Source organism: Eriocheir sinensis, unplaced genomic scaffold (genome assembly GCF_024679095.1).
Source record: "Eriocheir sinensis breed Jianghai 21 unplaced genomic scaffold, ASM2467909v1 Scaffold930, whole genome shotgun sequence".
Taxonomy (NCBI): domain Eukaryota; kingdom Metazoa; phylum Arthropoda; class Malacostraca; order Decapoda; family Varunidae; genus Eriocheir; species Eriocheir sinensis.
In genome coordinates this window covers 130,660-143,781 of record NW_026112309.1, presented here as the reverse complement: position 1 = coordinate 143,781, position 13,122 = coordinate 130,660, and the positions used below count along the sequence as shown (strand labels likewise).

Sequence of the window (13,122 nt, the reverse complement as noted above, 5' to 3'; positions counted from 1 at the left end):
CATTCTTCCCCTTTACCTTTCCCTCTTTCTCTTCGCCTCTCCTTTCCTCACTCTCTTTTTTAATCCCCTACTCCTCCCCGTTATCACTTCTTCCCCTCCTACCCTATTCTTCTCTCTCCCTCTCAAGGTCTGATATACCTGACAACACCTGACCTTACCTGACCCAACCAACCTCATACACACACCTTTCTGCCTACCTGCCCTGACCTTACTGTTAATGACCACACACACACACACACACACACACACACACACACACACACACACACACACACACACACACACCTGACAACAGTATCCTGTTCCTAACTTTTATTATTATTATACTGTTCTGCTTTACATGTTTTATTCTATTCTTCCTCTCTATTCTATTGTTATGCTGTTTTTTTTTTTACTGGTTTTGATTTCCCTGTTCTAGTTTGTCCACTGTATTCGTTTTATTTATTTATTTATTTTTTTTTTTTTCTCTCATATTCTCTCACCTTATCATCATTTACTTCATCCACCTTCATTATCACATCCCTCCTCCTCCTCTCATTCGGTCTCCCCTATATTTATCTCATATTATATTTTTCTTTTACTCCTATGGAAAATGCTGAAAAGTAAAGATGGCGCCACTATAAACACTTGCCTGAGCCACAACGGGCCGACCATCAGGCCCTACTATGAAGGCCTACCGACGCCAGAGGCCAAGACGTTATTATATAGGAAAACAACTTGAAGAGAACAACAAGATGGACAATCTGTTGTTCGGCGTCTGTGACGCCAATAATAATAAATGTCCCAATGTTTTTTTACCAGGCCAATCAATCAGATGTTAAAATAGGGCACCACAATATTTTCTTTCCATTCAACTTTTTTTTCTTACCGTCTCCATCCAAAAAGTTGGAATAAGTAGCACAATTATTTTCAAGCTCCTGTTTTTCTTTGCCTCTCCATCAATAAAGTTAAAATAGATACCCCATTATTTCCAACTCCCTCTTCTTCTTACCTTCTCTATCCAAAGAGTTACAAGACCGTTAAACAAGGAACCACTAACCACTTCTTTTTCCAATTCCATCCCCCTCCTGCTTTCCATTCGCTTTTTTCCTTCCTTCCTCCAGCTCTCCATTCACTTCCCTTCCTCCAGCTCCCATTCCTTCCTTCCTCCAGCTCTCCATTCCTTCCTTCCTCCAGCTCCCCATTCCTTCCCTTCCTCCAGCTCCCATTCACTTCCTTTCTCCAGCTCCCTATTCCCTTCCCTTCCTCCAGCTCCCCATTCACTTCCCTTCCTCCAGCTCCCCATTCCCTTCCCTTCCTCCAGCTCCCCATTCCTTCCTTCCTCCAGCTCCCATTCCTTCCTTCCTCCAGCTCCCATTCACTTCCCTTCCTCCAGCTCCCCATTCCTTCCTTCCTCCAGCTCCCATTCACTTCCCTTCCTCAGCTCCCATTCCTTCCCTTCCTCCAGCTCCCATTCCTTCCTTCCTCCAGCTCCCCATTCCTTCCCTTCCTCCAGCTCCCATTCACTTCCCTTCCTCCAGCTCCCCATTCCTTCCTTCCTCCAGCTCCCCATTCACTTCCCTTCCTCCAGCTCGCCATTCCTTCCCTTCCTCCAGCTCTCCATTCACTTCCCTTCCTCCACCTCCCCATTCCTTCCCTTCCTCCAGCTCGCCATTCCTTCCTTCCTCCAGCTCCCCATTCACTTCCCTTCCTCCAGCTCCCATTCCTTCCCTTCCTCCAGCTCCCCATTCCCTTCCTCCAGCTCGCCATTCACTTCCCTTCCTCCAGCTCGCCATTCCTTCCCTTCCTCCAGCTCCCCATTCACTTCCCTTCCTCCAGCTCCCATTCCTTCCTTCCTCCAGCTCCCATTCCCTTCCTTCCTCCAGCTCCCATTCACTTCCCTTCCTCCAGCTCCCATTCACTTCCCTTCCTCCAGCTCCCATTCCTTCCCTTCCTCCAGCTCCCATTCACTTCCCTTCCTCCAGCTCCCCATTCACTTCCTTCCTCCAGCTCCCATTCCTTCCCTTCCTCCAGCTCCCATTCACTTCCTTCCTCCAGCTCCCCATTCCTTCCTTCCTCCAGCTCCCATTCCCTTCCCTTCCTCCAGCTCCCCATTCCTTCCCTTCCTCCAGCTCCCATTCCTTCCTTCCTCCAGCTCCCATTCCCTTCCTTCCTCCAGCTCTCCATTCCTTCCCTTCCTCCAGCTCCCCATTCACTTCCCTTCCTCCAGCTCCCCATTCCCTTCCTCCAGCTCCCATTCACTTCCTTCCTCCAGCTCCCATTCCTTCCCTTCCTCCAGCTCCCATTCCTTCCTTCCTCCAGCTCCCATTCACTTCCTTCCTCCAGCTCCCCATTCCTTCCCTTCCTCCAGCTCCCATTCCTTCCCTTCCTCCAGCTCTCCATTCACTTCCCTTCCTCCAGCTCCCATTCACTTCCCTTCCTCCAGCTCCCCATTCCTTCCTTCCTCCAGCTCCCATTCCTTCCCTTCCTCCAGCTCCCATTCCTTCCCTTCCTCCAGCTCCCCATTCACTTCCCTTCCTCCAGCTCCCCATTCCTTCCCTTCCTCCAGCTCCCCATTCCTTCCCTTCCTCCAGCTCCCATTCCTTCCCTTCCTCCAGCTCCCCATTCCTTCCCTTCCTCCAGCTCCCATTCCTTCCCTTCCTCCAGCTCCCCATTCCTTCCTTCCTCCAGCTCCCCATTCCTTCCCTTCCTCCAGCTCCCCATTCCTTCCCTTCCTCCAGCTCCCATTCACTTCCTTCCTCCAGCTCCCATTCCTTCCCTTCCTCCAGCTCCCCATTCCTTCCTTCCTCCAGCTCCCCATTCACTTCCCTTCCTCCAGCTCCCCATTCCTTCCCTTCCTCCAGCTCCCCATTCACTTCCCTTCCTCCAGCTCCCATTCCTTCCTTCCTCCAGCTCCCATTCCTTCCTTCCTCCAGCTCCCATTCCTTCCCTTCCTCCAGCTCTCCATTCACTTCCTTCCTCCAGCTCCCATTCACTTCCCTTCCTCCAGCTCCCATTCCTTCCCTTCCTCCAGCTCCCATTCCTTCCCTTCCTCCAGCTCCCATTCACTTCCTTCCTCCAGCTCCCATTCACTTCCCTTCCTCCAGCTCCATTCCTTCCTCCAGCTCCCATTCCTTCCTTCCTCCAGCTCCCCATTCACTTCCCTTCCTCCAGCTCCCCATTCACTTCCCTTCCTCCAGCTCTCCATTCCTTCCTTCCTCCAGCTCTCCCATTCACTTCCCTTCCTCCAGCTCTCCATTCACTTCCCTTCCTCCAGCTCTCCATTCCTTCCCTTCCTCCAGCTCCCCATTCCTTCCTTCCTCCAGCTCCCCATTCACTTCCCTTCCTCCAGCTCTCCATTCCTTCCCTTCCTCCAGCTCCCATTCACTTCCCTTCCTCCAGCTCTCCATTCACTTCCTTCCTCCAGCTCCCATTCCTTCCCTTCCTCCAGCTCTCCATTCACTTCCCTTCCTCCAGCTCTCCATTCCTTCCCTTCCTCCAGCTCTCCATTCCTTCCCTTCCTCCAGCTCTCCATTCCTTCCCTTCCTCCAGCTCTCCATTCCTTCCCTTCCTCCAGCTCCCCATTCCTTCCCTTCCTCCAGCTCTCCATTCCTTCCCTTCCTCCAGCTCTCCATTCCTTCCCTTCCTCCAGCTCCCATTCCTTCCCTTCCTCCAGCTCCCATTCACTTCCTTCCTCCAGCTCTCCATTCCTTCCCTTCCTCCAGCTCTCCATTCCTTCCCTTCCTCCAGCTCCCATTCCTTCCCTTCCTCCAGCTCCCATTCCTTCCCTTCCTCCAGCTCTCCATTCCTTCCCTTCCAGCTCTCCATTCCTTCCCTTCCTCCTCTCCATTCCTTCCCTTCCTCCAGCTCCCATTCCCTTCCTCCAGCTCCCCATTCCTTCCCTTCCTCCAGCTCTCCATTCCCTTCCCTTCCTCCAGCTCCCCATTCCTTCCTTCCTCCAGCTCCCATTCCTTCCCTTCCTCCAGCTCCCATTCACTTCCCTTCCTCCAGCTCTCCATTCCCTTCCCTTCCTCCAGCTCTCCATTCCTTCCCTTCCTCCAGCTCCCCATTCACTTCCTTCCTCCAGCTCTCCATTCCTTCCCTTCCTCCAGCTCCCATTCCCTTCCCTTCCTCCAGCTCTCCATTCCCTTCCTTCCTCCAGCTCCCATTCCTTCCTTCCTCCAGCTCCCCATTCCTTCCCTTCCTCCAGCTCTCCATTCACTTCCCTTCCTCCAGCTCTCCATTCCTTCCCTTCCTCCAGCTCTCCATTCCTTCCTCAACTCTCCATTCCTTCCCTTCCTCCAGCTCTCCATTCCTTCCCTTCCTCCAGCTCCCCATTCCCTTCCTTCCTCCAGCTCCCCATTCCTTCCCTTCCTCCAGCTCTCCATTCCCTTCCCTTCCTCAGCTCCCATTCCTTCCCTTCCTCCAGCTCCCCATTCCTTCCCTTCCTCCAGCTCTCCATTCCTTCCCTTCCTCCAGCTCTCCATTCCTTCCCTTCCTCCAGCTCCCATTCCTTCCTTCCTCCAGCTCTCCATTCCTTCCCTTCCTCCAGCTCCCCATTCCTTCCCTTCCTCCAGCTCCCATTCCTTCCTTCCTCCAGCTCCCCATTCCTTCCCTTCCTCCAGCTCCCATTCCTTCCCTTCCTCCAGCTCCCCATTCCTTCCTTCCTCCAGCTCCCATTCCTTCCTTCCTCCAGCTCCCCATTCCTTCCCTTCCTCCAGCTCCCATTCACTTCCCTTCCTCCAGCTCCCATTCCTTCCCTTCCTCCAGCTCCCCATTCCTTCCCCTCCTCCATTCCTTCCTTCCTCCAGCTCTCCATTCCTTCCTTCCTCCAGCTCCCATTCCTTCCCTTCCTCCAGCTCCCATTCCTTCCCTTCCTCCAGCTCCCATTCCTTCCTTCCTCCAGCTCCCCATTCCTTCCTTCCTCCAGCTCCCATTCCTTCCCTTCCTCCAGCTCCCATTCCTTCCCTTCCTCAGCTCCCCATTCCTTCCTTCCTCCAGCTCTCCATTCCCTTCCTTCCTCCAGCTCCCATTCCTTCCCTTCCTCCAGCTCCCATTCCTTCCCTTCCTCCACTCTCCCATTCCTTCCCTTCCTCCAGCTCCCATTCCTTCCCTTCCTCCAGCTCCCCATTCCTTCCCTTCCTCCAGCTCCCCATTCCTTCCCTTCCTCCAGCTCCCCATTCCTTCCCTTCCTCCAGCTCCCCATTCCTTCCCTTCCTCCAGCTCCCATTCCTTCCCTTCCTCCAGCTCCCATTCCTTCCCTTCCTCCAGCTCCCCATTCCTTCCTTCCTCCAGCTCCCCATTCCTTCCTTCCTCCAGCTCCCATTCCTTCCCTTCCTCCAGCTCCCCATTCCTTCCTTCCTCCAGCTCTCCATTCCTTCCTTCCTCCAGCTCCCCATTCCCTTCCCTTCCTCAGCTCCCCATTCCTTCCCTTCCTCCAGCTCCCCATTCCTTCCCTTCCTCCAGCTCCCCATTCCTTCCTTCCTCCAGCTCCCCATTCCTTCCCTTCCTCCAGCTCCCCATTCCTTCCTTCCTCCAGCTCCCCATTCCTTCCTTCCTCCAGCTCCCCATTCCTTCCCTTCCTCCAGCTCCCATTCCTTCCTTCCTCCAGCTCCCCATTCCCTTCCCTTCCTCCTGCTCCCCATTCCTCTTCCTTTCCTTCCATTCCTCATCTCCCACTTCCCTTCCTCCAGCTCCATTCACTTCCTCTTCCTCCAACCACCTTCTTCCTCTTCCTCCAGCTCCCATCCACCTTCCCTTCCTAAGCTCCCCATTCCTTCCTTCCTCCAGCTCCCATTCCTTTTTCACTCTTTCTCCATGACAAAAGTACCACTATTTATTTCCAAGCCCATTTTCTTTCCCTCCATCAGTAAACAGTAAAACAGGCACGAGTCAAACACAATGATAAATAGCTATAAAACAAGCTATATTTTTACCGGAAGGCACGACATACCTTGCCTTGGACCGACTGTCAGGATCTACTGGGAAGAACCTGCTGGCCCTACCTAGCGCAATTGGCCAAGACGTAAAAAAAAAAAAAAAAATATATATATATATATATATATATATATATATATATATATATATATATATATATATATATATATATATATATATATATATATATATATATATATATATATATCCATACCTGATAATTTATCTACTTTTTTTTTTTTTTACATTGTTATCTTATCTCCTTACAGTTCTATTTTCTTGGCAACTCTATCTCCATATAACTTTATCTTATCTTATCTTATCTCATCTCTATATTTATAAGTACTCATTTAACCTCCAGCCGATCAATCCTTAAACAATACATTAAATAAGTAATAAGATCATAGAACAAGAAAAGTAATAAAAATAGACTATGACAAATAAGTTAATGACAGTAGGTACAGTATATAAGAACATAAGAACGTAAGGAGTCTGCAAGAGGCTGGTTGGCCTATACAAGGCAGCTCCTGTACACTCAACCCCACCTTACCTCACCATCCGTGGTTTTATCTAACCTCTTCCTGAATGTATCTACGGTATTGGCACCCACAACATGGCTCCCAGGCCTGTTCCATTCATCTACCACTCTTTTGGTGAACCAGTTCTTGCCTATGTCTTTGTTGAATCTGAATTTGTCTAACTTAAAACCATTGCTACGCTTCCTACCTGGCTCTTTTACTATCAAAATCTTATTGACATCCCTTTTATTAAAGCCCTTCATCCATTTATAGACTTCGATCAAGTCTCCTCGCAACCTTCGCCTTTCTAGAGTGTAGATTTAAATGCTTCAGCCTATCTTCATAAGGCAAGTTTCTCACCCCCTGAATCATCTTTGGCATCCTCCTCTGTACAGATTCTAACATCTTGATATCCATTCTATAGTAGGGGGACCAGAACTGAACTGCATAATCGAGATGAGGTCTAACTAATGCTAAGTAAAGTTTGAGGATGACTTCAGCGCTCCTATTGCTTACGCTCCTTGAGATGAAACCAAGTACTCTGTTTGCCCGATTTTTAGCCTGAATGCATTGAGCCCTAGGACGGAGGTCAGCGCTCACTAGTACTCCTAAGTCTCTCTCACGCCCAGACCAGCTTAGAGGAGTGTCATTTAAGGAGTAATTGTGTGAGGGATTATTCCTACCTACACTCAGAATGCTACACTTCCCGACATTGAATTCCATCTGCCATTTCACCTTAATGATATAGTCTGTCAAGCTCATCCTGGAGAACAGTAGCGTCCCTGTCTGATTGGATTACTCTACCGATCTTGGTATCATATGCGAACTTACTGACATCACTACTAATTCCTGTGTCCAAGTCATTGATGTAAATAATAAAAGCAGAGGACCCATCACCGACCCTTGAGGGACTCCAACATCTTTTCTACAACTGATGTAAATGTAAATGTAAATGTAAATTCCATTGATTGGGCACATACCCAGAATTTACCGACATATTAAAGATATTGGTAACTGGACCACTGAGGACCTCCTTGCACTCTTTCAGAATCCGTGGGAATACTTTGTCCTGCCCCGGCGATTTGTTTTCTTCAACCTACCAATCTCATCCTGGACTACTTGCCTAGTGATGATCACATCCCTCAACTTGTCGTTCTCTTCGCCCTCATAAACCTGAACTCTCTCTGGAATGGTTGTTAGATCTTCCTGCGTGAAAACTGAGAGGAAATAGTCATTCATCATTTGACTCATATCTTTTCCATTCTCAACGAGCTCACCTGTGTTTGTTTTCAACGGTCAAATCCTGTCCCTTGTTTTCGTTCTGTACCTCTGTAAGCTGAGATATAACAAAGAAAAATAATGTTATAGAAAGTAATGTTTGGGACAAATAGTATATACATAAACTTCGACAATGGTTCTTATTTAACAAGCAGCCAAGTCAAAAGTTGCTATAATGTTACTTGATTACTGAATTTGTTGAAGTACGTAGCAATATTTATGTAACTTTCTAAACTTAATGAACACCCAAGAGACTCTAGTGAAACGAGAAAGTGTGTATGCCGTTTCATATCTTGTCCATGTAGGAGAGCACGTAACTTCTTGTAAAGCTTCTATATACGTATATCTTATGGACCATTATCCCGGTAGCAGCGACGGGACAAATTTGTGGCTTTACCGTGTAGCAGCGATTGTTATAGTAGGATATCAATGTATTATTATTATTATTATTTAGTATCACCACGAATTAGGCATACAATTGTCAATGGAAAAGACCCTCGACAGATAGATCACGCCACCTTATAGGAATGTCGTCCGTCAGTGTTTACCGTCTCAGTTTGTATACAAAGCATTTCATCAAGCTTGAGTCACCTTGACGTACGTGACCAATTGTAACAATTATTTTCCAACCTGTAACTCGTCACTCCTTCACGAGAGTCCGACTGACACACAACGGCAGTCGCTCTCGCTCCGACGCTCCTTGTACATAGGCTACGAATATATTCGCCTTAAGGAAGCTGAAGTCTTAATCAACGCCCTTTAAACGCCCCCCGGTAACCCGTTACACGATAGGCCAAATTTCTGCCATGATATGAACCTCCCAAAATAGACGATGTATTCACTGATCACAAATGCGTTGATATATATTATGAAATGGCTTGTACTAATGATGTTTCTGTCTCATTATTTTGCTTAGATGGGACCTTTAACCTAACCTAACCTAACCTAAGAAACATGACCCCCGCAGCTACCGGGTTAAATGAAGTTTATACACTTAATTAAGTCAACAAAGCAGCAGTCTTACTCACCCATTGGTCCAGCACCCTCAGGCCCTCCACACAGCCGAGGCAGCTCACGGGCCGAATCGGAACGCACCCACGCCCTGGTCCTGGCCTGCTGCACGAGATCCACGGACGCCTGCATGTGGTCGGGGAACCTGGTCCAAGAAGCGATCTGAAGGACTTCACCGAGGTCATGGAAGAGCTACGGGTCATGGTAGACGGCCCTGCAGCGACCCCGGCAGGCAGCGTGTGTACCGAGCCATGCAGGGAGGGGGAGGACAGAGCGAGGCTGGATGGGGGTGTCTGGAGGAGGCTGGAGGGATGGATAAGTGGGTCAAGGTCGTCGGTGAGTGTAGGCGGCCGGAAGGGGCACAAGGGGTATTTGGAGGGCCAGTACGGGGTCATGGAGACGGTGGAAAACTCAGGAAGACCAAACGAGGAAAAGGACTCGGAGGAAACAGCAGTGCCATCGAGAGCTTCAGCAGCAGGAGCGGTAGCAGATGCCTTCGTCTCGGCAGCACCAGTAGTAGTAATGCTGGAGGACGTCGTGAGGAAGGAGGTATACGGGTAGCGGGGGAGGGAGTGGACCCACGGTAGGGCCTTGGGTAGCCGACTTGCAGGACTCTGGTTATTCCGCGCCAGGGAAGGGGGCGCTCTAGTCCTCCTCCTCCACCGCCTCGCTTCCGCCGTCATCTATCGACTTCGCTGTGGAAAGAAGACGACGTTAGAATATTGGTATGAAGTGATAGTGACAGGTACACAGACACACACTCACCCTGCAGCACACCTGCATGAACAAGCACACCAGCAGCGAGAGAGAGAGAGAGAGAGAGTCTAAATATTTGAATTAATGTCCGCCTATGTAATCATGTCTATATAAATATAAAACACACACACACACACACACACACACACACACACACACACACATATATATATATATATATATATATATATATATATATATATATATATATATATATATATATATATATATATATATATATATATATATATATATATATATATATATATATATATATATATATATATATATATATATATATATATATATATATATATATATATATATATATATATATATATATATATATATATATATATATATATATGAAATGGGGATTTGGTCATTTTGGAGGTAAAAAATGATTTTGGCCTCAGGAGTGTTGGAATCACTATGGACAAAAATGAGTGCATAAACTATTAGAGCATTCATTTGCGGTCATTTCAGTGTGTGAATCGTTTTTCTACGTTAAAAAATGAATGTGTGACAGAATTGCTCCCAAAACCATGCAAAAAATGTTGCAAAAAACATTTGCAATGTTTCAGAAAATTTGTTATAATTCACCACACGGATAAATTTTGGGGGCAATTTGCGATGCTTGAAGAATTTGGGGCAATTGGCGATAGCTATCACTTCCATAGCATTTATATGCAAGTATTAAAGACACCACAGCATTCTGAAAGTGGGGCAGATTACGACTGGTGTGGGGGCAATTGAGGATCGCTACCCGATCGTTTATTGCCCCCACACCGATCGTAATATGCCCCATCCACGTTTTCTATTTACCCCCATTATGATCGTCAATTCCCCCATGTTACTTAACCTTTTTTCTAGGTTTCAGAAGTTGTGAAAATGGTGCGAGATTATGTTAAGAAGGCTAAGCCATATAATGATGCCACCCTTAAACTCGCCCTGGAAGAAATTGCAAGTGGTGTTGCAATTAAGGAAGCATCGAGGAAGCACAAGATTGGGTATGGAAAGCTATGGAGTGACCATACGAAGCACCAGGAATCTGAGGACTACCAACCTACAACGCACACAGGCAAAAGAGTGAGTACAAATATAATTTAGTACAATAAAGCCATTGTCACAGATGCATAAGATTCACGTTCGAGTCAGAGACGAATGCGAAATTACCATTTTACACTGTTTAGTTTCAAAGTCTCTCATAAGTTTTGTTGTGTCTGTTTACCGTAGGAGTACATTTTCTGGGTTAGGCAGCAGTTTTTATAGTTTCTGCTCAATCAATTTTAAACTCAATAGCTTTAAAACTACATTGATTTCCATATTTTGTTTTTCTTTGTTTGCAGGGAAGGAAGGTTGCACTGTCCGCTGAGATGGAGGCAGAAATATTGAGATGCGTGAAGATCATGGAGCAAATGGAATGCCTCCTCCCATTGCTGAATTCAATCTCTCATACATGACTACCTGGAATTCAACCAATGTGTCACGCCTTTCAAAGACAATCGGCCAGGAAGGGACTGGGTGAGCAGTTTCTTGAAGCGCCATGGGCTCACATTAAAGAAAGGAGGCATGATGCAGCTGGCGAGGAAGAGTGTCACGTCAGACCCATTCGTTGTCTACGGATTTTACGACAAGTTAGGGAAGCTCTTCGATGAAATGGGACTAGCAGACAAGCCTAGTTCCATCTTCAATATGGATGAGACCGGTTTTCCTACAGACCCATCAAAGGCCAAGACCATCGGCACAAAGGGGTGAAAACAGTAAGGATTACACATGGTGCCAACAGGGAAAACATCACTGTGTTAGCTACCTGCTGCGCCGATGGGACTGCACTACCACCTTTGATTGTATTCAAAGGCAAGAAGATGCAGACTACCTGGCGGGGTGATAATGCTTTGCCAGGAACTCAATATGCTGTGACTGATTCTGGGTGGATGACCACCTCTGTCTTTGAGGACTTCTTCGAGTCTTTTGTAGAAGTAGTGAAGGAGGGCCAATTCTGGTGGTGCTATATGGTCACCTGAGCCACACATCCTTACGTACAGTAGATTTGGCAGTGAAAAACAACATCACCATCTTGAAGTTGCCACCTCATTGTACCGACCTCCTCCAGCCCTTGGATGTGGCTTGTTTTGCTCCCTTGAAGTCGTACTACGACTCCAAGTTGCTGGAGTATACTCAAAGTACAGGAGGCCGTGAGAACCTTCGTAAGGATCTCTTTGTGAACATGTTGTGTTCAGTTTGGAACACTGGGTTGTCAAAGGAGAACATTGTGGCAGGTTTCCGAGCAACTGGTATCCATCCCCTAGATAGGGTGAAGTATAACACTTCAAGGCTCGATACAATAAAGCTCAAAACCTATGATGACTGGGTGTCTGCAGGAAAGCCCACTGATGACGATGACCAGCCAATCCTGCCCACTGCTCGTACCCAGTCCCTAGACATACCTCCTCCTCCTGCACCTGAAGATGATGAAACCCCAGCAGCATCTACACCTACTGCTTCAACACCTAAGCGAACAGCCACTGCTTCTACATCCACGGATTCTCAAACAGCCCCCTCACAGGAATTGAAGAAGTACACGGACCAACAGCTGGTGGATGAGCTACTGAGCAGGGATGAGGCTGCATTGAGTCTCTTCTTCAAATGTCTCGTCTCAAGCATCTCTCAGCATGGTAAGAAACTTCCCCCAGCTTCCATAGAGGCTGTCCTACACTCCAGAGGACGTCGTGCTACCCCCTCACAAAAAGAGGAGAGTCATTCCCATGAGTTGCTCTGTAATAACTGATGAGAAGTGCCGCCAAAAGATTGCAGAAATGAACGAGTCTAAGGCAAGACCTCGGAAGAAGGGAGCTCCTACTCAAACTGAGAAGTCTACGAAGGAAGCACCAAAGAAAAAGGCAACAGGGAAGAAGAAAGTTGAAAGAGGAGGAGGATGAGGACTCGGACTCAACAGTTGTCTCCAGTGTCGCAATGACTGAAGCTAACACCTCCAGTGATTTATCTCTGGAGGATCTGCTGAAGATGACCTTGAAGAGGTGCAAGACGACCTTGAGGAGGCTACAGAAGTGAGAATGGAGGAGGTGACACAACGAAGAGAAGAGACAGAAGCCAGAAGGAGAGACAGAAGACAGACGAGACGAGACAGAAGACAGAAGAGAAGAGACAGATTACAGAAGTGACAAGGACAGAGATTATAGGCATGATGAGGCCACAGCAGATGGAACAGAGGCGGTCACATCAAAGAATGGTAGGCCTACCATTGAAGACGCAGACACCTATAAATATGTCGCAGTGTACTTCTCGCACCCAAAGCCTCAGTACTTCTGGGGGAAAATTCTTAAGGTATTTTCAAGTGACGAAGAAACTGAAGTGACGCAGGTGGAGGTCGATTTTTTGCAGAAGAAAGCGATCTCCAGTGACCCTTCAGCATGGACCTGGGCTGAGAAGACGGTTAAAGAGGTCCTAATCATTGACACCAAATTCATCGTGTTTGGGCCTCTGGTCCCTGACGTAAAGAAGAACATATTCCGCTTTCCAGATGTTCAGGCCATGGCCTCTCTTCGAGAATTTGAACAGAGGGATGATTAAGGAAGAAAACACTATAAGGAAGAAAAACACTTTTATTTCTCCTAGAAAA

General features: G+C 47.6%; 1 pseudogene; it reads left to right on the top strand.

The window, feature by feature from the left end:
* The first annotated feature begins 9,116 nt into the window (after positions 1-9,116).
* LOC126994943 (uncharacterized) lies at positions 9,117-13,073 on the top strand (annotated as a pseudogene).
* Positions 13,074-13,122: the final 49 nt, after the last annotated feature.